Source organism: Schistocerca nitens, chromosome 2 (assembly GCF_023898315.1).
Source record: "Schistocerca nitens isolate TAMUIC-IGC-003100 chromosome 2, iqSchNite1.1, whole genome shotgun sequence".
Classification (NCBI taxonomy): Eukaryota; Metazoa; Arthropoda; class Insecta; order Orthoptera; family Acrididae; genus Schistocerca; species Schistocerca nitens.
The window spans coordinates 312,548,590-312,575,450 of NC_064615.1; positions in this window are offsets into that span (position 1 = coordinate 312,548,590).

Consider the following 26,861-nt stretch of genomic DNA (forward strand, 5'->3'; position numbering starts at 1 on the left):
AATAGCCTTTCGCTCCCTGTATTTTACCCCTGCCACCTTCAGAATTTGAAAGAGAGTATTCCAGTTAACGTTGTCAAAAGCTTTCTCTAAGTCTACAAATGCTAGAAACGTAGGTTTGCCTTTTCTGAATCTAGCTTCTAAGATAAGTCGTAAGGTTAGTATTGCCTCACGTGTTCCAACATTTCTACGGAATCCAAACTGATCTTCCCCGAGGTCTGCTTCTACCAGTTTTTCCATTCGTCTGTAAAGAATTCGCGTTAGTATTTTGCAGCTGTGACTTATTAAACTGATAGTTCGGTAATTTTCACATCTGTCAACACCTGCTTTCTTTGGGATTGGAATTATTACATTCTTCTTGAAGTCTGTAGGTATTTCGCCTGTCTCATACATCTTGCTCACCAGATGGTAGAGTTTTGTCATGACTGGCTCTCCCAAGGCCATCAGTAGTTCTGATGGAATGTTGTCTACTCCCGGGGCCTTGTTTCGACTCAGGTCTTTCAGTGCTCTGTCAAACTCTTCACGCAGTATCTTATCTCCCATTTCATCTACATCCTCTTCCATTTCCATAATATTGTCCTCAAGTACATCGCCCTTGTATAAACCCTCTATATACTCCTTCCACCTTTCTGCCTTCCCTTCTTTGCTTAGAACTGGGTAGCCATCTGAGCTCTTGATATTCATACAAGTGGTTCTCTTCTCTCCAAAGGTCTCTTTAATTTTCCTGTAGGCAGTATCTATCTTACCCCTAGTGAGACAAGCCTCTACATCCTTACATTTGTCCTCTAGCCATCCCTGCTTAGCCATTTTGCACTTTCTGTCGATCTCATTTTTGAGACGTTTGTATTCCCTTTTGCCTGCTTCATTTACTGCATTTTTATATTTTCTCCTGTCATCAATTAAATTCAATATTTCTTCTGTTACCCAAGGATTTCTATTAGCCCTCGTCTTTTTACCTACTTGATCCTCTGCTGCCTTCACTACTTCATCCCTCAGAGCTACCCATTCTTCTTCTACTGTATTTCTTTCCCCCATTCCTGTCAATTGCTTCCTTATGCTCTCCCTGAAACTCTCTACAACCTCTGGTTCTTTCAGTTTATCCAGGTCCCATCTCCTTAAATTCCCACCTTTTTGCAGTTGCTTCAGTTTCAATCTGCAGTTCATAACCAATAGATTGTGGTCAGAATCCACATCTGCCCCTGGAAATGTCTTACAATTTAAAACCTGGTTCCTAAATCTCTGTCTTACCATTATATAATCTATCTGATACCTATTAGTATCTACAGGATTCTTCCAGGTATACAACCTTCTTTTATGATTCTTGAACCAAGTGTTAGCTATGATTAAGTTATGCTCTGTGCAAAATTCTACAAGGCGGCTTCCTCTTTCATTTCTTCCCCCCAATCCATATTCACCTACTATGTTTCCTTCTCTCCCTTTTCCTACTGACGAATTCCAGTCACCCATGACTATTAAATTTTCGTCTCCCTTTACTACCTGAATAATTTCTTTTATCTCGTCATACATTTCATCAATTTCTTCATCATCTGCAGAGCTAGTTGGCATATAAACTTGTACTAATGTAGTAGGCATGGGCTTTGTGTCTATCTTGGCCACAATAATGCGTTCACTATGCTGTTTGTAGTAGCTAACCCGCACTCCTATTTTTTTATTCATTATTAAACCTACTCCTGCATTACCCCTATTTGATTTTGTATTTATAACCCTGTAATCACCTGACCAAAAGTCTTGTTCCTCCTGCCACCGAACTTCACTAATTCCCACTATATCTAACTTTCACCTATCCATTTCCCTTTTTAAATTTTCTAACCTACCTGCCCGATTAAGGGATCTGACATTCCACGCTCCGATCCGTAGAATGCCAGTTTTCTTTCTCCTGATAACAACGTCCTCTTGAGTAGTCCCCGCCCGGAGATCCGAATGGGGGACTATTTTACCTCCGGAATATTTTACCCAAGAGGACGCCATCATCATTTAATCACACAGTAAAGCTGCATGTCCTCGGGAAAAATTACGGCTGTAGTTTCCCCTTGCTTTCAGCCGTTCGCAGTACCAGCACAGCAAGGCCGTTTTGGTTAATGTTACAAGGCCAGATCAGTCAATCATCCAGACTGTTGCCCCTGCAACTACTGAAAAGGCTGCTGCCCCTCTTCAGGAACCACATGTTTGTCTGGCCTCTCAACAGATACCCCTCCGTTGTGGTTGCACCTACGGTAGGGCCATCTGTATCGCTGAGGCACGCAAGCCTCCCCACCAACGGCAAGGTCCATGGTTCATGGGGGAAGGTTTCCCACATATAATTAGGTAAATAGAGGGCTGGTACACGCTCCAGGCCTCTGAAACTCACTACGTAAACAGTAATCGTTATCACACTTGACCTCTTGACCTTGAGATCCACATTCGTACAGATAGATGAGATACACAAATTCATTCCTGGGGTGGGGAGTGGTGGAGTGGTGATATCATGAAGGTCATCCAGCCAGCAAATGTCACTAACACAGCTAAAACCGATACTCAGAGTCTCCCAGAAAAGTTGCAACAAACTTAGAGGAACTGTAGAGAGTGTTTTGAGGAATAAATCGAGCATAGGAACCCGTGTCCGGAAATGTTAACCAACGGCGCTACAGAACGTCTAAGTTACTGCCATTCCGTAGCGCACATAACTATGTATATACACTGACGGACCGTAGGCGCAAAGTCTCACAATGTTGTCTGTTATTCAGTGATTGCGACTTATTGCCACGATCACCAGTGGAGAAGATGGCACTAGCTGCTGCGTAGACATGCCTTGTCTCCTACGAATGTGATGCTCTGTTTCATCTACAGCTTATTTTTCTCCCGGAAACTCCTAAAATCTCCACGGTTCTTTGGTATGCAGGAGAAAAACAAACTGCCTATGTAAATCCCTGTGCAAAACCGTCATACACTAAGCCAGGCAACTGGGCATCGCATTCATATGAGACAAGGCCTGTCTACACGGCAGTTATCTGCATCTTCTCCACTGGCGATCGTGGCAGTCAGTCATGATCACTGAATGAGAAACAACATTGCGATGATTTCCGCCTACGGTCCGTCAGCGCGCAAAGTCACGTTTTCTGCCAAAGTGGTGGCCTTATGGCAGACACTGGTGCCTATAAGTTCGACGCTCTGTGGTGACGTTGGATGTTTCTGGATACAGGTTCTTATAGTAGATATGTTCCTCAAGCCACCCTGTACAACCCTTCCTAGTGTGTCGCAACATTTCTGGGACGCCTGTGTAATAACACCGACACTGTAGAGAACCGTGATGAGGCAAAACTGAAAAGAAGAAAAAGTTTCACGTTATTTCGCCGAAGAACGGACTAGATTCGGCCTTATATGAATAGTGGAAACTAGATTTAAACTGAACAAATGGAACACTGCAGTGGGTCAGATATTGGTCATATAAATTCTGATTTATTCTCTGGCTGCCAAAGGACCGTCACCATCCCATTTACAGAAGACGTGCAAATTGACACATATTTTATCCGAGCCGTAATTTATGAGTGAAATAGCTTTTATGTTTTACATACAGCAGAGTGGAGCTGTGGTTCGGACACAGGACTCGCATTGGGGAAGATAGACGTTCAAATTCTGGTCCTGCTAGACAGGTTTTGGTTTTCCGTGGTTTTCTTAATTCACTTATGAAACTGCCAGGATGATTTCTTTGACGCGATCAACATTCATCCTTATTCTTCTCTTAATCCGAGCTTGTTCTCGTCTCTGACAACCCTGTCGTCGTCATGATTTTTAACTCCATTCTTCCTTTCTTCCTTTGTTGATTCCTTCGTTCTTTCCTTCACAACTCATGCAGCTAGGTCTGCCTCTGACTGTACGGAAGACTCGTAAATTTGATTCAGTGCGTATCCTTATTCGAAGAAATACGAGAGATTCAAATCTGAGGCCCTTCGGGGCGAAGCATCTCGCCCACCTTTTAACTATCAATCCTTTCTCCCACTGTACCGTCGTGGCGGTCTCGGGCGAGAACTGCAAAATGTGCTGCTTTATAGATTTTTTTTTCAAATCATATTTCTTCTCAAATGTTTGGTGGCTGGACTGCAAAGAACCAGAGGACTTCGAATAAACTACAGCAATAGTGCAGCAGTCAAAAATCTGAGTCAGTTTTTCTTTCTTTCAAACATGAAAATGGACCCTTTCCGAATCCATGTACAGCTGTTAAAAGCTTTCGATTGCATCTAGGTATATGCTCACAGTTAATGCCAGTAACTATTACATGTATCCATTACCCCTCCTACCTCCTACTACTAGCATCCTGTTTCACAGAATACACGAGATATATTGGCTGTATTTTAATGAATTAACAAACATTCATTACAACTATTCAAGGTCACAGTCATCATTCCATTCTCATAAATATTACATTCAAGAAAAAAAATAGAGTTAATTACACAATAAATTTTAGTCTGTTGTAAATATAAAACTGAACAAAACAGCATTGGGTACAATATTGAGTACAAGGGAGAAAAGCAATCATTTTGAAATAATAGCTTTGAAAACAAGGAAGATTTACATATTTCCAATGTGGTTATGTGGCCATATCGACTCCAGTGGTCCTAAGAAGAGCACAACAATAGCCAAGGCAAGAAACTGAACAATGGGAACAAAAATATGTCGAAATAAAGCTTTCATTGTTGCAGGTGTTTCGTTTAACAGGTGTTCAATAATAGTCCTCATTCTATTTTCATAAATGTACACTACTGACCACTAAAATTGTTACAACAAGAAGAAATGCACATGATAAACGGGTATTCATTGGACAAATATATTACACTAGAACTGACATGTGATTATATATTCACGCAATTTGGGTGCATAGATCCTGAGAAATCAGTACCCAGGACAACCACGTCTGGCTGTAATAACGGCATTGATACGCCTGGGCATTGAGTCAAACAGAGCTTGGATGGCGTGTACAGGTACAGCTGCCCATGCAGCTTCATCACGATACCACACTTCATCAACAGTAGTGACAGGCGTATTGTGACGAGCCAGTTGCTCGGACACCATTGACCAGACGTTTTCAATTGGTGAGAGATCTGGAGAATGTGCTGGCCAGGGCAGCAGTCGAACATTTTCTGTATCCAGAAAGGTCCGTACAGGACCTGCAACATGCGGTCGTGCATTATCCTGCTGAAATATAGGGTTTTGCAGGGATCGAATGAAGGGTAGAGCCACGGGTCGTAACACATCTGAAATGTAACGTCCACTGTTCAAAGTGCCGTCAATGCGAAGAAGAGGTGACCGACACGTGTAACCAATGGCACCCCATACCATCACGCCAGCTGATACGCCAGTATGGCGATGACGAATACACGTTTCCAATGTGCGTTCACCACAATGCCGCCAAACACGGATGCGAACATCAGGATGCTGTAAACAGAAGCTGGATTCATCCGAAAAATTGACGTTTTTCCATTCGTGCACCTAGGTTCGTCGTTGAGTACACCATCGCAGGCGCTCCTGTCTGTGATGCAGCGTCAAGGGTAACCGCAGTCATTGTCTCCGAGCTGATAGTCCATGCTGCTGCAAACGTCGTCGAGTTGTTCTTACAGATGGTTGTTGTCTTGCAAACGTCCCCATCTGTTGGCTCAGGGATCGAGACGTGCCTGCACGATCCGATACAGCCATGCGGATAAGACGCCTGTCATCTCGACTGCTACTGATACGATGCCGTTGGGATCCAGCACGGCGTTCAGTATTACCCTCCTGAACCCACAGAGTCCATATTTTGCTAACAGTCATTGTATCTCGACCAACGCGAGCAGCAATGTCGCGATACGATAAACCGCAATCGCGATAGGCTACAATCCGACCTTTATCAAAGTCGGAAACGTGATGGTACGCATTTCTCCCCCTTGCCCGCATCTCGTGGTCGTGCGGTAGCGTTCTCGCTTCCCACTCCCGGGTTCCCGGGTTCGATTCCCGGCGGGGTCAGGGATTTTCTCTGCCTCGTGATGGCTGGGTGTTGTGTGCTGTCCTTAGGTTAGTTAGGTTTAAGTAGTTCTAAGTTCTAGGGGACTTATGACCACAGCAGTTGAGTCCCATAGTGCTCAGAGCCATTTGAACCATTTCTCCCCCTTACACGAGGCATCACAACAACGTTTCACGAGGTAACGCCGGTCAACTGCTGTTTGTGTATGAGAAATCGGTTGGAAACTTTCCTCATGTCAGTACGTTGTGGGTGTCGCCACCGGCGCCAATCTTGTGTAAATGCTCTGAGAAGTTAAACATTTTCATATCACAGCATCTTCTTCCTGTCGGTTAAATTTCGCGTCTGTGGCACGTCATCTTCGTGGTGTAGCAATTTTAATGGCCAGCAGTGTACATTCAAAGAACAAACAAACAATTTAAACCCTGATCATACTGAAACCAGTGGTAGTCATCCCAAAAACCATGGATAAATTTAAATGTGTTGTAAATGTAAAAATAAAAGAAAGACAAGCACAAGTAGGACTCGCGTTGTGAGGGTTCCGTACAAACCCAATTATTTATATTATTAACAATAATCATTTTGCACAGTAGTCGATGCCACTTTCAAGACTTGCATGTCCCTAACCAACCCCAGTTATTCAACCGGGCAAAGGGGATCTACAGTGCAATTTTTTTTTGTTTTTTTTTTTGGTGTCTCCTGACGTCGTTGAGAGAGGCTAGGTTAAAGAGAAGACTGAAAAAACCTGTGGCCGGACCGATATTCGATCCCATTACGTCTCCGTCTTCAGGTATTATTTGCACCGCCAACGCGTCGTAGACCTTAGTATTTGACATAAATTTTGACTTGATATCTCTACTCGTTCGTGGGGAAACGGGGTCGTAACACATGGACAGACAGAGGAATGACAAATGGCAAATAAATATTTTTATGTGATATAGTTCCTAATTATACACTTTCGGGTTTTTCCCTTTACTTGTACTGCGAAACTTGATTCTAGATCAATGGGAAGAAGCCTATAACTTATGGCCAGTGAGTTTGCGAGTATCGAAATATGTGACATAAATGGCTCTGTCTTTTTATTGCATTAACTTAAAGCTTAACATTTTCACACCGCCAAGGGACCGTACAACTTAGAATTTAACACACATGCCAACTTGATAGCTATACCTGTTCCTGAGAAAAACAATTGGATGGACAGACAGACAAACAACAAAGTGATCATACAAGAGTTCTGTTTCTATCAAATGAGTCGGCCGATGTGGCCGTGCGGTTAAAGGCGCTTCAGTCTGGAACCGCGTGACCGCTCCGGTCGCAGGTTCGAATCCTGCCTCGGGCATGGATGTGTGTGATGTCCTTAGGTTAGTTAGGTTTAAGTAGTTCTAAGTTCTAGGGGACTGATGACCACAGATGTTAAGTCCCATAGTGCTCAGAGCCATTTGAACCATTTTTTGAACCATCTATCAAATGAGTTACTGAACCCTAAAATTAACAAGAGGGAGAAATTCATATATTATTAACATAATAGCTATTTTAAAAAAAGAAATATATTTCCAATGGGCTTATGAGTTCATACTAAGATTAGTTGGACTAGGAACAGTAGGACAACAACTAAGACAAGAAACCGCAACAATGCGTGCAAACTTAAGTGGGGTCTATGGCTTCGTTGTTGAACGTGTTTTGTGTAACAAGTGTTCAAAGTAGCAGTCGTCATTCTATTTTCGTAACTGTCACATTCAAAGAAAGAAAAATTTAAATCGGGGCCATATTCACCAGTAGTCCTCAGTGCATAAATTATGAATTAATTACAATGTTTTGAAAATAAAAAAGTTAACAAAACGACACTGGATATAATATTGACTCCAAGGGAGGAGTGATGTATTTTGAAAATACTTGTTTTGAGAACAAGGAAGACATATTTCCATTGTGGCTGTGGGGTCATATTGACCGCAGCAGTGGTTCTAGCAGGGTTAACATGTTCATGCAAGTCACATTTATTTATTATCTTGTTTCATACTGTAAGAAGTTTCCTTATTAATCCTGTCTCGTTAAAAGATGGCGATTTATTTGTGCCGACGTTTCGCCGAACGCACGCTGAATAAACAGCACTCGATTACACGGGGCTTCCTCGTGGAACTAAAATCACGATATCAGTAACAGTTTTTTGTTCCGTGTGACAGTTCCCCAACCAATAAAAGTCAAGTCGCTCCTTGCTTGGCCTGCACACTCAGTAAAGGCGTTACGGCCGCTGCTTACATCGAGGGTGTGGTCAGCTATCAGCAAGTGTGATCACCGAACGTGCTAATTTCTTTTTATTTACTCTCTCTCGTATTGACAGGTTCACATCACGATAGTCTAGTAATGTTGTTTATGTGGCAGTACTAGGAAAAAACCTGTACACCTCTGCAGTCTTAAAACTGGGCGGGTTTCGAAGGTGAGCCTTCCAGGAAACCCGTTGTTACACCGTTCGTGTCGCGTGGGATGCAAACATTGGCGCTGAATTTTATTCGCCACAGCAAACAGAATCAGCACCCATCGAAAAAAGAAACTGAAACTCACCGAAATTAAGAACCATTACGGCAGTGCGAGCCACCCACCGAACGACACTGGAGCCAGAATCAAACGCCGTGTTTGATCTCAGCGGCAGTTTGCATACGAGAGCAGCGTTTCGTGGTCCCGGGTAATTAACGACCCCGTGGAGTGTTATTTAGAACGCGTAATCTGGCCCGCGGCACTGGTTCCTGACCCTGTTGCCCCTGAATCACAGAAACAGCGACGCGAGGTTCGGAAATTGGTTATGCCTTGCTTTCTTTATGCGTGAGTAGGCATTGAGAGTCATGTAATGAGTGCTGTGTGCTGGATGCTTATCGCATATAATATTTACCACAGCAAAAGCCGAATTCTACAAGCTCCAGTGATGATTACCCATTGTTTGTGGGTAATTTGCAGTATTCTGTAGATGGCGAGTTTCATTATCTCTTGTCCAAGATCCCAGCATTTACAGACCGCGGCTAACAAGTGGCTCCGAGGACGGAATAATTTTCACCATGCTCATTCTGAACAGAACATTTGCAGAGAACGTTTTACTTAATAATTCTACATAGACATTGAGAAAGAGACTGGAAGGATAAATTTGACGACGCTGAAATTAGTCCGCTGTCAAATAAAACACCGGATTTCGCACACGTATTATAATTTCCTAGAGACAGTACATCTCGTCTACAGGAATCGACATGGATTTCGCATACACTGGTCGTGCGACACAAGTTTGATGCTGCGTTAGTTGATTTGTGGAGGGTATTCGGAACGGACCCACACTTCTGTCTGGTGAATAAACATATGGAACATTGAGCACAGTATAAAATAGAACTAAGTACGTCCTCAACCTGGAAAGGCACAGGGAAATCAATGAATACATGCAGAAAATCTTCTGCGTAGTGGGTACTGGGTGAAAGAGAGCGGGGGGACTTCTTCTCTGACATTTTGATATCTGGTTCAATCCCACAAGAAATGAAGCAATCAAAACTCATAGAAATTCTGAAGCCCGGTAAGGCAGCAGACCAGCTAAAGAACTACGGCTCAATCGCACTATTGAGCACTGTTTACAATTTCCTTGAAAGAATTAGACCAGTGACCCAGAACCTTCCTTTTGAGCAAGCTGGATTCCATTCCGGATGGAGCTGCGCTGATCAAATCTTATAATATTTATTGAAACGGGGTACCAAATGAAGCAGAAAGCATCAGTTAGTTTCGTTAACCTAAGTGCCGCAGATGACGCGGTTTGGAGGTTTGGACTGCTTTATAAATTATTATAACTTGTCCCGTGCAGGCGGACAAAAAACTAATTGGCAACATGTTAGTTGGAAGGACATTTACTGTAACTACAGAAAAGGTACTCGCTGTTCAGAAATACTAAGTAATTGCTTACCACAGGTATCTGTCCTTCCTCGTCTCTTATATACTTCCAACATGATCCAGGAAGTTGGCTATGCAGACGAATGGGCAACAGTTACCCAGCACCAAACCTTTGAAACAAGTGAAAAAATCCTAACTTCTGATCTACACATCTTAAACCAATATTTCCACAAATGCACATTACATAAGTTGCACTTTTTCACCCGTCAAACAATTTAGCACACACAGCCCTTGATGTCTATTCTGAGGCAGACACACACCATCACAAAATGCGCCCAGAACACCTCGGGATCACGTTAGACAGGACACATTTTCTTTAATGAGCACTTGACACGACGTCTGCTAAACTGGAAAGCAGGAACTACATTCGCCATAAGCTTTGTGACATTAGTTGCGAACCCCCAGCAAATACTCCTCGAAAATAGGCGCTCAGATGGGTATACGGAGTGAGGCAGGGTTGTAACCTGTCTCCGATGTAATGCGATCTGTAAATTCAGCAAGCAATGAAGGAAACAGAGGAGAAATGTGGGAAGATAATTTAAATTTAAATAAGAGACTTGGAGGAACAACTGAATGTAGTCGTGAAGAGTGGTTATGACATGAATATCAGCAAAAGTAAAACGAGGTTAATGGAATGTAGTCAAGTTAATTAAGGTATTCTGAGGGAATCAAGCGTGCCGCACTAGCGGGCGCAACAATACCGGCGAGGCGGAGCCGCTGTCGGCTCTTGTGCCGCTCTCGGCATTCTTTGTACTTGCGGGTAGGGAAGGCGGAGTTGTTTTTTTTCCCGGACAGCTGATGTGAAAGAATTCTGCTGTCAATATTTATGTTTTTGTCGATCTGCTGTGTATTATTTTCTTGTTTAACGTTAAGTGGACTTTCATGACGAGAATATTAATTATGAAAAGGTTCTATAAAATGTGTATTCTATGTAATTAATTATTAATTTGCGTATTTTGATATACCTGTTTTATATGAGCATGTACTCTGGTTAATTTTGTAAATAGAATTCCATTTCTTGATAATGTTAGGATAGGAATTTTGACGATTTTAGTATAGCTAAACCATTTTCTATGTTTTCTATGAATTTTAATACGTTGTCAACCTGTTTTCTTTTGTGTAAGATGACAAAGTGGAATAAGATTAGGAGCGTTTCCACTCAATTATTATGGTCTAAAAATTGGTTTATGGTTAATCAGCCTAATGCTAAAATTTCTTGATGTTTTGAGCATATGCATTTCCGCAGTTTTTTTTTCTTTTTGGGACATTTTCTGAGTCTGTTTAGGCTACACGAACATCCTCAGACAATGTGGGGCACGTGTAACGCCGGAAATGCATATCCTCCTATTTCCATCTATTGTACTATAAATTTTTTTCCTTATTTTGTTACCTGAAGATATGACATTTCTGTGTCTTTATATATTGTAATTGTTTTACTTTATATATATATATATATATATATATATTGGTTTGTTTCGTAAATACTGTTTGTATTTTTACTATGCTATCGAACGAATCATCGATAGGTCGTGCGGAGAACCAAAGTGTTTAGGATCTTTGATAGTGAACTCTGCCGCGTGGAGCGCGGGCAGAGCGGAGTCTGGCTGGAGTAGTGCAGTGGAGCAAGTGTGTTGTGGGACGCTCCCACGAGTTGCCGCGCTTTCGGGGTTTTGCAGCGTGTAATTGCGCTCGACTTGCTATGTTAGTTTCTGACATGGTGTCGCGGACGGGAAGCGTTATCTGGCACACATTAAGAGCCCGTTTCGGCTGGAGACCGTGTCGAGAAGAAGGCGCGCCAACATCCAGCTTCTGCAACAGCGACGGCCGACAATGAGTGACTGTCGCCACCTCCTCGATCGACGACTTCAAACCTTCAATCAACCAACAAGGAAGACTGGTAGCACGTAAAGTTTTAGAACTGTATGGCAGACCTCAGCTTTTCAAACTGTTAAATTTTTCTCACTAAATTACAGCAACGTAGCATGAACCTTTGTTGCTCATTGTCCCAATTGCATTACCAAGCATGGTCCCTTCCTTTTCCGGAATGCACCCGAGTGTCGTTGAAATTCAAACGCCAGCATTAAAGTAATATCATTCGATTTCACTGCTTTAATTTCAAAGTTCAGTTAAAGTATTCATAGCTGGCTACAATGTTTAGATTACACAAGCACAAATTAAGAGTGCGAGTTTTGTTACCATATTTTAGCTTACCTGTGACTGCAGCTCAGCTTGGTACGTATTAAATTTTAATATTGTTAATTGTTCAGAATCATTTAATTCAAGTTAGAAGTTAAATCTCTTATTTCTAAATTGCGTAGATTCAAGTAGCTTTTGAAATGATTGTTGAGGTAGCCCAAGACTAACCGTATTTTACTGAATTTCGATGTGCTTCAGAAACAAAGCTCAGTATTAATTTCAGTCACTGAATTAACTTTCAATTTTCCGGTTTTATTGATTCTTTTGCTAAATTAAGTCAGAGTGTAGCGAAATTTATTACTTCTGACAAACTTTCAGTTTTCACACTACACGTGTCGACCTTCAGTTGCCACGCTTCTAGTGCTAATTATATGTGTAATAACCTTTCTTTTTCAGTTACTATAGTAATTGTCCATAGGACTGGCGACCGTGATTTCCCCCAAATCTCAAATATCTAATTACCGCTAGTTAATTGTTAACGTAACGGCCGCACATTTATCTTCTTTATTAACTTTACCCCTTTTCAAAATTAATTTCCACCAGTTTCATTTGCATTTTTCCTTTCGTTTAGATGTAACCCTTTCCTCCCTCTTTACCGACAGATTGACTTCGGTGACGATTGCTTTTCCCAAATTTCCATTAGGTACACGCGGTTTAATTTTTCACTGTCATTAAGGTCGATAAGAGAGGGGGAGGTTACAATGGCACTACTTAGATAACCGATCGCGGAATAGAAAATCAGCTACGATCACGTAGTAGTGGAACGGCATCAGTACCAGATGAGATAGCTGTAAGATTTATAAAGATTATGCGAAAGAACTTGCTCTAGCAGCAGTTTATCGCAGTTCATTGGAGCAACAAAGTGAACCTAGTGACAGGGGAAAAGAGAAGGTCATTCCTGTTTTCAAGAAGGGCCGTGGGACACATGCATATAATTATAGGCCTATATCGCTGACATCAATCTGTTGTAGAATTATGAAACATGTTTTACGCTCAAGAATTATGAACGTTTTTGTAGAACGAAATTCTCCTCTATAAAAGTCAGCGTGTATTCCGCACACAGAGATATTGCGAAACTCAGTTCGCTTTGTTTCTCCGTGTGATTCATAGCGCTGTAGACAATGGCGCTCAGGTTAATGCCGTGTTTCTTGACTTCAAGCGGGTATTTGACACCTTTCCGCACAGCCGTGTAGTGAAGAAAGTACGAACTCACCGAGTATCGGACCAGATTTGCGGCTGGATTCCAGACCTCCTTGTTGATAGAACTCAACACGTCGCTCTTAACGGAACAAAATCGACAGCTGCAAACGTAATTTCCGGGGTGTAATAGCACCGTTACTGTCTGCATTATACTTATATAGATGATCTAGTAGAAAGCGTCGAAATCTCTTTAACATTATTCTCAGATGATAGGGTTGTCTATAAGAAAGTAGCAACACCAGAAAACAGTGTCGATTTGCAGAGGAATGATGAATGGTGCATCTTTCGGACTTTGATAATGGTTGGCTCATTGGCATGAAAGGCATAAGAGTAATCATACAGGCGGATCGCACGGACTGTTGAAAGTAGCGAAATGCCAACTGAACGGGTGGTGACGGAAGAACAGTCTGACAAGTAGATTAGCCATCGTCCTTACAAAAGGACTACATCGCGAGGAGATCATCTGATTGTTCGACTGGCTGCATCCAGAAGCCGGATAACAGTAGCCGAAAACCGGATATAGGTTACTGTCCGAACGTCAACACGAACCGTCGGAAATTTTTTTGTGGATGCTGGACTGAGTACTCGATCGCCATTCGTTGTTTACCGCTGTCATCATTCCACAGATAACAGCGACTCGCACAGTGTGCGCCCAGTGTCAGCTGGGATACTGAGAGCCATTTCCGATGTTCAGCTGTGAGTCTCGTTTCTGTCTGTGGCGTTCAGATCGTGGCAGTAAACGACCTGCTGAAAAGTCAAATGAAATAACGATTCTAAAGATACACATACAGTGAGGTGGCCAAAGTCATGGGATAGTGATACGCACATACCGATGGTGGTAGTACCGCATACACAAGGTTTAAAATGGCGGTGCACTGGTGCGGCTGTCATTTGTACTCAGGTCATTCAAGTGAAAAGTGTAGTGGCACCACCGTTTAAGATGGGAAAAGTTTAGCTTCGGTGCAATATTTCTGAGCGCAAAGGTTACAGTCAGGTGCGGGCCTGCTGACAGTAAGTTATGCTACCAGCGGTTGCGAAGGAGAATGGAGGCCACAGGGCCGTAGAGCGGGTGAAAAGAGTAAACACAGCATGGTGCAGGTTATAGGCAGAAGGGCCTACTTGCCCACCCTAGGTGCTAGAGTACATGACTCGGAGCAGCGCGTTAGCAAAACAGGCGCACAGCCATGCATAAATAGGTGTTGGTTCACTAACAAGACATTCTTGTGTGACATCTCTCCTGAACGGCTGGACGTGTCACACCACTGGCTACAGGCAGCAGCAGATGGGGCACCAGCCGTTCCAGTCCACGGCAGGCTGCTGGTTTGACCCTCTGAGGCCAGCGCGGGGCATTCAAGTGTGACAGCTCTCCAGGATGGTGGAGCATGTTACACCACTGGCTACACGCAAAAGCAGATGCGGCGCCAGTGTTCCAGTCCACAGCAGGTTGCTGATTAGACCCTCTGAGGCCAATGCAGGTTCCGCAGCGAGCCAGTGGCAGGCCACGCCATGGCTCGCTACCGCGGGCAGTCTTGTTGTCTCCCAACACACACTGGAGGCATCCTGAGGCGAGGGCCGAAGATTCGGATGCCGGATCGCGGGTGCTTGTCGTCGCTGCGATCTTAGCCACGCTGGTGAAGAAGCACGCAAGAGGACACCCTACGAGCGGTGCTGAGACAACAGGGATGGAGACTGCTGAGTCGACTGCCAATGCTGCCTGATGTCGTCACAGCTTTGTGGCCGTACAAGGCCGACACACTGCAGGGCGTTGCATGGGTCACTGAGGCAGCCATTCCACACCAAGATGTTTCGCAGACAGCAAAGTGGTGTCCTCGGCATTGTGAGACCCGGTGACGCAGACCGAGAGGAACGGGGGCACTGTAGTTGGAAATAATAAATCACTTGGGAAACTCGGACGAGTTTTAATACGGCGCATCCTGACAGTTTCCATCTTCATCCAACACCCCATCTACATTTTGGTGTCAGGAGTCTACAAAAGGTGTTTGACGCGATGATGGCCGCACGACATGAACTAACAGACTCTGAATGCAGAATGGTAGTTGGAGCTAGGATCATGGGACACAAATCTGTAGGTAATTCAATATACCGAGATCCCTGGGGTCAAGAGTGTGCCCAGAATACTAAATTTTAGGACACATACAATTCAGTGGTCAATGGCTTTCACTTAACAACCAAGAGCAATGGTGTTTGCATGATGTTGTCAGTGCTATGAGACAAGCAACACTGCGTGAAATAACTGCAGTAATAAATGTGGGGCCGGCCGTGGTGACCGAGCGGTTCTATGCGCTAGAGTCTGGAACCGCGCGACCGCTACAGTTGCAGGTTCGAATCCTGCCTCGGGCATGGATGTGTGTGACGTCTTTAGGTTAGTTAGGTTTCATAAGTTCTAAGTTCTAGGGGACTGATGAGCTCAGAAGTTAAGTCCCATAGTGCTCAGTGCCATTTGAACCAATAAATATGGGGCATACGTCAAGTGGCTCCATTGGGACAGTGCTACGAAATTTCACGTTTATGGGCTATGGCAGCAGACAACCGACGCGAGTGCCTTTGCTAACAACATGACATTGCCCACAGCGCCTCTCATGGACTAGTGACAAAGTCGGTTGGACCATAGACGACTGGAGACGACTGAAAAACTTTGGCATAGCCAGATGAATCCTGATTTCAGTTGACAAGAGCTGATGGTAGGATTCGAGTGTGGTGCAGACATCACAGAGCCATGGAGCAAAGTGTGAACAAGGCACTACGTAAGCTGGTGGTCGTTACATAATGATGTGGGCGCTATTTGCATGGAATCGACTGTGTCCTCTGGTCCACTGAACCGATCATGGACTGAAAATGGGTATGTTTGGCTACTTCGAGACCACTTGCAGCCACTCACAGATTTTTTTCCCAAAAAGGAGTTAATATGAATGACAATGCACCATGTCACTGAATCAACAATTGTTCGTGACTGGTTCAAAGAACATTCTCGATGACTCGAGTAAGTGATTTGGCCACCCAAATTGCCCAACATGAATCTCATCGATAATTTATGGGACATAATAGAGAAGTCAGATCGTGCACAGCATTCTGCACATTCGGAATTATGGACAGCTATAGAGGCAGCATGGCTCAACATTTTTTGTAGGGGACTTCTAATGCCTTGTTGAGTCTATGCCACGTCGAGTTGCTGCACTACTTCGAGCAAAAGGAGGCAGTGTAGAATGTATGAGTCTGGCAACATACCATCTGACTTTTGGAAAAATATCATCCACACAATTCTGAGAACTGCAAGAACTGACAAGTGCGAGAATTATCGCACAATAATCTTAACAGCTCATGTTCAAGTTTCTGACAAGAGTAACATACTGAAGAATGGAAAGAAAATTGAGGATGTGCAAGATGACCATCAGTTTGGGTTTAGAAAAGGTAATGGCACGAGAGAGGCAATTCTGACGTTGCGGTTGATAATGGAAGCAAGACTAAAGAAGCCCACCCAGTTAGCCATGAGGACTAATGCACGGATTTCTGGGCGGGAAGGAGCGCCTGGTCCCAGGCACGAATCTGCCCGGCGGACTAGTGTCGAGGTCTGGTGAGCCGGCCAGTCTGTGGATGGTTTCTAGGCGGTTTTGCATCTGCCACGGCGAATGCGGGCTGGTTCCCCTTATTCCACCTCAGCTACACTATGTTGGCAATTGCTGAACAAGTTCTCCATGTACGCGTACACCACCATTACTCTACCACGCAAACATAGGGGTGACACTCGTCTGGTGTGAGACGTTCCCTGTTGGGTCCACCGGGGGCCAAACCACACAATACGCCTGGGTTTGGTGTGGGGCGGCGGAGGGGTCAAGTGGACTGCGGTAGTCATCGTGGGGTTGTGGACCACTGCGGCTGCGGCGGGGATGGATCCTCTCCATCGTTTCTAGGCCCCCCGTTATCATACAATACAATAAAATACAAGACTAAAGAAAAATCAAGACACATCGACCTGGAAAAAGCCTTTGGCAATGTAAAATGGTGCAAGATGATTGAAATTCTGAGAAAAAGCTGTAGGGAGAGACGGGTAATATACAATATGTACAAGAGCCAAGAGGGAATAATAAGAGTGGACGACTAGGAAGCAAGTGCTCCGATTAAAAAAGGAGTAAGACAGGTATGTAGTCTTCCTCCCTACTGTTCAATCTGTATATCAAAGAAGCAATGATGGACATAAAAGAAAGGTTGAGGAGTGGAATTAATATTGAAGGTGAAAGAATATTAATGATACAATTCACCGATGACATTGCTATCCTGAGTGAAAGTGAAAAAGAATTACATGTTCTGCTGTACGGAATGAACAATCTACTGAGTACAGGATATGGACTGAGAATAAATCGAAGAAAGGCGAAAGTAATGAGACGCAGCAGAAATGAGAAGAGGGAGAAACTTAACATCATGATTGATGGTCACGAAGTAGATGAAGACAAGGAATTCTGCTACCTAGGCAGTAAAATAACCAATGCCGAACGGAGCAAGGAGGACATCAAAAGCAGACTACTAATGGTCAAAAGGGCATTCCTGGCCAAGAGAAGTCTACTAGTAGCAAACGTAGGCCTTAATTTGAGGAAGAAATTTCTAAAAACGTACGTCTGGAGTGCAGCATGATTTGGTAGAGCATTGTATGGTAGTGAGAGATAGACTGTAGGAAAACCGGAACAGAAGAGAATCGAAGCATTTGAGATGTGGCGCCACAGACGAATGTTGAAATTTAGGTGGACTGATAACGTAAGGAATGAAGAGGTTATGCGCAGAATCGGAGAGGAAAGGAATATGTGGAAAACACTGATAAGGAGAAAGGATAGGATGATAGGACATCTGTTAAGGCATGAAGGAATGACTTCCATGGTACTAGATGGAGCTGTAGAGGGCAAAAACTGTGGAGGAAGACAGAGATTGGAATACATCCACCAAATAAATGAGGACGTAGGTTGGAAGTGCTACTCTGAGATGAAGAGGTTGCCACAAAAGAGGAATTCGTGGAGGGCCGAATCAAACCAGTCAGAAGATTGATGACCCAAAAAACAAAAAGATCGCATCAATACGTCATGCCTGTTAACCTTTTTAGGGAGACTTACAGATGCAATGTAAATATAGCTTGCGTGTGATTGGACCCAACGGTCTATTATCTTTTTCTGGGACTTACAGTCAATTTCTTTGTGTTATAAACTCTTTTACTAAGGTTTATAACTAGAAAGCTACTAAAAGTAGAAAAATAATACCTTATTAAGGTCAAATCTTAATGGCTCAGTTGTTAACGCAAACCAAAGCGTCGATCTGTTAATGTAAGGAACTGATATTCTGAGAGCAATTTCTTAGTATCTTTCTCTTTTGTTTAGATGTATGATCCAGAGAGAAGCATTCTCTAAAAGGCTGCGAACTCAACTAGGCTCCCACAGAAATACTGAAGTAAGAAACAAAGAAAACAAAGAAATAAGTCGTAATAATCTTATTTGGTGTTGCACCTCGTTCTTCGAGGTCAGCAACAGGCAGCCACTAATAGCGCAGTAAGGATTATTTTTTATCTAGGGCTCTACATAGCAAGAACATCACAGTAACCTAATATGAAGGGTACACTGTGTAATATTCGATCCATTTGTTTCCACGTTTTTCTGTTCTTTCACGGAATGGCAACTGGGAAACATGCGTGACTAGGTGGGGCAGAACTACCGAAAAAGCACACACACCTTAGTTGATTGTGCATCCCACCTGTTCCTCGCTGAATACTGGAAGCTGATGATTTAGACTAGGATGCTAACAATAACCTAGAATGAATTAGAGAAACCATGTAAAACCGAAACCATCGTGGGCAACAGAGTGTCCGATTCTTCCTTTATGGTCTCCCCAATCACGCCGCAATTGTAATTACGTTATAAACTTTACAATCCTGTTAGAGCTTCCACCAGCAATAATAACATTATTGCGGGTCGTACAGGGACAAAAATGGCTGTGTGAAATACAGCAGGTCAAAAAAGCTGTCTACTTAAAGTTTTTATCAAATTCTGAACATTAACTTGAGTAATGATGTAAACAGGATTTCGCACACAAGACCACGTTCTCGGATCGCTCATTGCACACGGGATGTGCCGCTGTCTTGGTCGTCGTAAATCGCTGAGCTGTTCGGTGCCGGGAGGCTGCAGTTAAGGTGAAGTACAGCTGTTTCTTCAATTGCAGTACATTTATCGACGGGGACGACGACTGTAATTCTGGTGCAGCCTATAGCTATTGCCCTCGGTGTCTTTACGTTGCGAACTGAACCCCGTAATTTGCTGAGAGGAAACTGGCTCACGACCTGTGAGAAGATCTTTCCTCGTCAGCTGAGATAAGAACAATATACTACGTGTCGATGGAAAGTTGACACAATTTGTACTTGGTTACTGATATTGGAGCAAGTTTTCCGACAACTGATAAACGCGAATCTGCGAGATTTATGCCGTCCAGTTATTGCTTCTAATATCTTCATCTACCAGTTTATTGAAGTAAATGTGTTTTTAATAGATCTATTTACCTTTATTAACAGAAATGAAGAGCGACTGAAATGCGAATACATTCATTACGCAATACATTAAGGGAAACTATGTGATCGCTTAGTTCCTGGAGTACAGTGGTACGGTGCTTGATAGCGTTTGCAGTGAAACTTCCTGCAGAAAAAGACGTGGAATCCAGTAAGGATGAAGGTCAACTGTCTTCCAGTCGAAACATCGGATAGCAGTGCAGAAACTGATCTATGATGAATGCCTTGCCCATAGCACAGTTGGTCCTTATGCCCTTTATACGCAAAAATGTTTTCCTGCTGCTATTAACGAGGTCTGCGTCACAAAAGTCTGAAAAGAATCGGGAGTAAAAACCACCTACATATCCTAGGCGTGAGAGTGGGGTTGAAAAATCTGTGTAGCCCACGTAGCGTGAATTTCTATATTTTATTTATCCAGTATTAGATAATGAAAGCACTTAATGACTTGCAAAATACTTTTCACATAATTTCGAACCTTTTAGAAACTTTTTTCTCGCTGACAACTCCCACAAAGAAATGACAGGAAAAAAACGGAATCGGATACTACATTTTCGCTGTTCATGCAGTAAAACTGCCTTATGAAGCGTGACATTTTAATTTATTACTTGCTTAGTGCTAACTATGTTCACGGCCATTTTGCAGACAGTTTTCACATATACCACTGAATGTACCAAAAAAATCATATCTTTATGCGACACATCGTCCAGATGTGTGAAAAACTGTCGCATCATACATGACGTATACATTTGTTACAGTGAATGTACCATCAAAAGCACATCATTGCACGACGCATATCCAAGAGATATGCCGTCACAAACATTGAGATGCGTGAAAAATTTGCTTTCATAAAATGGAGCTGTTTTATATATGGCAGTTCCAGGCTTTAAAGAGCTGAGGATGAATGTCAGAAGTAGAACCCTACCAGGGAAAATCTTGTGGTACCTAATTCGTATATATAGCATCTTTTAGCTATTTCCGAGTTGAAAGACTATAAAGCCACAGTTATAGTTTATTATATATTTCTTTGAAATTATCCACTCGATTTATACTGTAATACATTAAGAAGGTAAAAAAATTAATATAACTGAGGTATTCATCAAAATTCATAACACCGCTATGAACAGCTACATTAAAAAAAGAACAAAGAGTTATGATTCATGTCTATACAAAAATTTGCATTTCACTTTAAACTACAAGCAATATGATTTTTAGGCAAAATCAATCTAACAGACAAACAAATTTTACTTTGATTTAGTTAAAATACACTACTTTTCCAAACAATCAGACTTAAAATGAAAGTTTCTAATAATCTTAGTGGCTCACTGGTTTGCATCTACATTTCTACTAACGAAGTCAAATATTTGCACTTTTGTTTTTGTGTGAGGTTGACGTGTTGGGACTTAGCAGTGGAATGTGCAAACTGCATACCACACTTATGTACTCGACGCAGAAATGTTGTACAAGCTGGTGCATGCCTTGTGTAACATTAAACCAACAGTTTGCTAGTTACAGTAATTGAAATTCCCTGTGTTCTCAAAACAGTGATAAATACAAATAGGAGTAATTCTGAATAATAATTTGTAATGCAAATGAAGGAAACTTCCTACCAAATATATAAAAACGTTCCAAGTATGAGTGTTTCCTCTACAATGGAACGCCACTACAGTGAAAGCACAATTCAGTTACGCAAAAGAAATCGATCATGTTTATATTTTAATGAGGGTAGGACAAAAATAGGAATATAATACTAAGCTTTTAATCTGTTAGTTAATTTTCTCAATTTAGTATCACAATTACATGATTGGCAATTAGCTGTCTGAACAAAAAGTGAATATCTATTCACATGTTTATATCTCAAATGACTTCTTTCTTGAAGCATAAAGCAAATTATAGGACCTCAAAATGAGTTTAACAATTTCAATTCCACAGCGGAATACACGTTGATGTGAGGAAAAGTAGATACCTCAGACGATATGGAAGATTGCTACCGAACTACGACTGGCTTTCCAAATCTGTGCAGCTCTTAAACGCACGTTGAAAACGTATCGAAGACCCAAATAAATGTAATCACAGAAGAAGCAAAACGAGAGCTGTGGAATAGACCTCGGAAATTATGAGCTGCTCAGAGCAAAGGCAGCGCTGACTCTAGAAAGCTACACCTACTCAAATGACTCCTCATAAGTGTGCCAGGTTGCGACCGGGCGCCTCTCTTTCGATGTGACCACACGACAAAGTGTCTCCATCCCGTCTCCCGTCTTTTCTACGTTCCTCTCCACTCGCAAAAACCCGCGACTTGGAGGGGGGGTGGGGGTTTCACGATTTTCACCACAGAGACAAGCAAGAGTGTCCTGGATACACCGAAACAACTTCTCCACCATCGACCTTTGTATATCAATTAACTAATTAGAAACTTCCTGGCAGATTAAAACTGTGTGCCCGACCGAGACTCGAACTCGGGACCTTTGCCTTTCGCGGGCAAGTGCTCTACCAACTGAGCTACCGAAGCACGACTCGCGTCCGGTACTCACAGCTTTACTTCTGCCAGTATCTCGTCTCCTACCTTCCAAACTTTACAGAAGCTCTCCTGCGAACCTTGCAGAACTAGCACTCCTGAAAGAAAGGATGTTGCGGAGACATGGCTTAGCCACAGCCTGGGGGATGTTTCCAGAATGAAATTTTCACTCTGCAGCGGAGTGTGCGCTGATATGAAACTTCCTGGCAGATTAAAACTGTGTGCCCGACCGAGACTCGAACTCCCGAGTTCGAGTCTCGGTCGGGCACACAGTTTTAATCTGCCAGGAAGTTTCATATCAGCGCACACTCCGCTGCAGAGTGAAAATTTCATTCTGGAACTAATTAGAGGTTGGTACACTGTATTTTCTGTGTCGCCACTCATTGATTGAGGCATTCGCTCCACAGTGCCCATACTGATGACCCATCTGACTGGGCGACAACATCTAGAATGTGAAATTACGAAATCCTCCCACACTGGAGACGGTAAAATGGCTGTTTCACGTGTTTGGACCATGATGTGCACATTCGTCAGGCCAACAATACTACGGAACGTACGGTAGCTATGTTCTAACGTCTGAGGCTCTTGCCGACTCGTGGACAACAAAACCTACCTAGTTTTGGGCCGAGGACTTCTGCGAACCAGCAGCCCAGCAGGGAAATTCTAAGCTGTCCCGTATTCAAAGTTACTAGACTGTCCTAGAGTTCTCGCAAAACACCTGCAACGACTGCATCAGGGAAGAGTAATTCAAGAATCGTAATCTCCCTCCAGCAAAGTTAAAAAAGTACAGCTACGAAATTCACTTATTACCCGAAGCTATATGTGGCCGTGGTGTCACAAAAGTTACTTGTAATATCTCATGGTGGTCGCTTGACGTCGCCATGAGATCAGGAGTCACCAATGAATGTGTCAGGTACTATAGGTGTTACGACATCTTGTACTTTTCCCACAATATCTCCACAAGGAATGAAATTACCTGAAAACGGTTTTCCCCAGCTTCAGTACCTCCAAAATCCTCGTCCGGTGGCAGGAAGCAAAAAAAAAAAAAATAAAATAAAAAATAAATAAATGAATAAATAAAAAAATAAATAAATAAAAATAAAAAAATAAAAAAAATTACAGGTTCATGTTTGGATGAAATGTTGTTGTTGTTGTGGTCTTCAGTCCTGAGACTGGTTTGATGCAGCTCTCCATGCTACTCTATCCTGTGCAAGCTTCTTCATCTCCCAGTACCTACTGCAACCTACATCCTTCTGAATCTGCTCAGTGTATTCATCTCTTGGTCTCCCTCTACGATTTTTACCCTCCACGCTGCCCTCCAATGCTAAATTTGTGATCCCTTGATGCCTCAAAACATGAAATAAGGTATGCAAAAAATGGGCGTTCTACTATAACGAATTCACTTCCAACTGCTGAGGTTAAGTTAACCATTGTTTCAGGACAAGTGATTTTGTAAGTCCATGTGGCATGCGTTTAAATGGATGCCAGTGGTAATTTGACACTAGGATGCGAAGGATTTGAGACATGAAATATGACTAATTCGTAACTTCTGTCCACTCAAAAATTCAGTCGAATCATTCATATAAAATATTTACATCTACCCTTTTTACGATCACAATAGGCCTCGCACTACACTGTTAAACTATTTTTTCTGTTTCAAATTTTTTTGGTGGTGGCTCCTAGGTGCGGAACTAGGATCCAGACGTTCCTATGTACTGTAAAAAAACAGCATTTCTTTTTCTGCTGGGATATTTGCTTTCCTCGAATTGCCTTAACGGTTGCCCACAGACCTCATTTACTATTCAGCCTGTCAAGGTTGCATTCCGCCTTGCGGCATTTACGATGCAGGGTTTTACAGATATGGTTCTGCAATTAGCAGTGGTATTCCTAGCGTGTCGCAAACGAACTGCACACACGTTTGCGTGTAGCGAAAGGTTATTTTTCCTCTGCCGCTGAAAGCATTTGCAGGGACGTTATAAGAGAATTGCGATTCGTGAACGCATAATAAAAACTATACGCTGATTGCTCTGATAACAGGAAGAGCACATTCAATGTGCATGTAGTCACGGGAAAGGGGAAGAAAGAAGAACTTTGACGCTTTCACTTATTTGCTTAGAATTTTATAGCTGCATGGCAGTACACATCAAAATTTATCGTTCGTGCTGGTAACCGTCGGGGACTGCAGAAGATATTTTCACTTTGAAACGTCAGTTCGAACAACCACACATACGATGTGTGTAATAAAAGAAATGAAACTGATCTCTTATCTATAAAAGTTTTCATTTTTTTCAATCAACGATATTGCCCCTTCAAAGTAATTCTCTTCGGCAGCTACACACCGGCAGAGTCGTTGTTCCCAGTCTTGATAGGAGCACTGAAAGCGTTCAACTGTTGGGACATTAAGACATTTTTCGATTTTGGAAAAACAAAAAAGGGACAGGGACTCAGATCAGTTGAATAGAGGGTTGTGGAACAACAGGGCTGCCTTTTGGGGCCGTGTAACATGGGGCGTTGTTGTGATGCAGCATCCAGTTGTCTCCAATTCCGGTCTCACTTGATTCACCCTTTCCCTGTGTTTTCAAAGGACATCTTTGTAAAACACTTGGCTGATACTTGGTTGGGGCAACAAATTCTTTGTGCACCATACCCCTCCACTGCCGTAAAAGCAAATGTTATTTTGATCTTCTATTTACTGGCTCGAGCTTTTTTTCGGGCGAGGAGACGTCTCAATGCACACTCCTCACTTTACCGCTTTGTCTCAGGATCGTACTAAAAAATTCAGAATTCATCACCTTTGATCACACGTCTGAACTATTCCTTGTCATTGGCAATCAAGAAGACCAAAGCATACGTTTCTGCGATCGTCCTTCTGCCTAGTTGTGAGGTTTTTCGGTACCATTTTGGCACAATCCTTTCGCATGTGCAAATCTTCGGTCAAAATTTGCTGTACGTTGGAAGTGTTTAGCAGGTTATCCATCATAGTTATTGTTAAACATCGGTCTGATCTAACAAGAGCACGCAGACGTTCGCCGTTTTCGTCGGAAGTTGAAGGTCTCCCTGACTAAGGTTCACCTTCAACGTGTTCACGGGCTTCCAAAAATGATTTGTGCCAACGAAAAACATGTGCTCTCGATAAGGAATGTTCCCCGTTGGCCTGTTTCATCTTTTCAAAGGTCGCACTCGCAGATTCCCAAGTTAAACATAAAAGTTGATTGCTTAACGTTGCTCTTAATTCCGTTCTTCCATTTTCGTAAAACACAACAAAAACACAAGTTTACTGATGGGCCTCTAAAAAATTGCGTGATGGCTGTACGGATCTGAAACACGGACAGAGCATCTGGAAGGGATGAACGCGTCCACTTACTCAAACAGGACACAGCGATACGAGATCGCTCCCAGTCTTGTCAATCTCAATTACTTTTCTCACACGGCTTGTTATGTCACTTCGCTTTTTGTAATGTCCTCTCGTGTTCACTTCAATCGATTCCGGTTAAAAACATGTATTCAACGAATTAAAAAGATAGCCTTAAATTAAAAATCACGGGCCAATGGGATGTTGATAACACGTTGAAGGCGAACTGTCTGTGCCCTGGATAAAAATAATAAGTGAGTTTTATCATACATCTATATCTACCCCCGCACTCTGCAAATCTTTGTGAAATGCACAGCAAAGCGTACTTCAAAATATGCCTCATATTATGGTTTGTACCTATTCCATTTATGAATGGACAGCCATAAGAATGACTGCTTAAATGCCTATATGCGTGCTGTAATCGTCTTGTCTTTACTGAGGGGAGTGAGAAGTAGGGGGCTATAGAATTCCTAGATTCTCCACTTAATAAACAACCTGTGAGCATACGTGCTGCCTTCTCTCTGTACGTTCATCATGCTCTCTGAGACCTACTTGATATGGGTCTCATACTGAACAAAACTGTAGAGTTAGGGTTGAGTTGCTTTGGGGGAGGAGACCAGACAGCGAGGTCACTGGTCTCATCAGATTAGGAAAGGGCGGGGAAGGAAGTCGGCTGTGCCCTTTCAAAGGAACCATCCCGGCATTTGCCTGGAGCTATTTAGGGAAATCACGGAAAACCTAAATCAGGATGGCCAGTCGCGGGATTAAACCGTCATCCTCCCGAATGCGAGTCCAGTGTTCTAACCACTGCGCCACCTCGCTCAGTGAACAAAACTGTAGACTAAGTCGCACTAATGTTTTGTAGAGTTATCCTGCTCTTTTTTTCCAGATCCAGCCTACTATTCACTCATTAACTGTTCGATCTATCAGTCTAATCTTCCGCATTCTGCCACATCACCATATTTCAAAAGCTATTCTCTTATTCTCCACTCTTCATTTCTGAACAAGACTACATGTCAGAAAAATACCTTCAGAAAATGCTTCCAAACATTCGATACTAACAAATTTCTCATTTTCAGAAAAGCTTTTCTTTCTATTGCCAGTCTGCGTTTTATAGGCTCTCCGCTAGGGCCATTATCAGTTATTT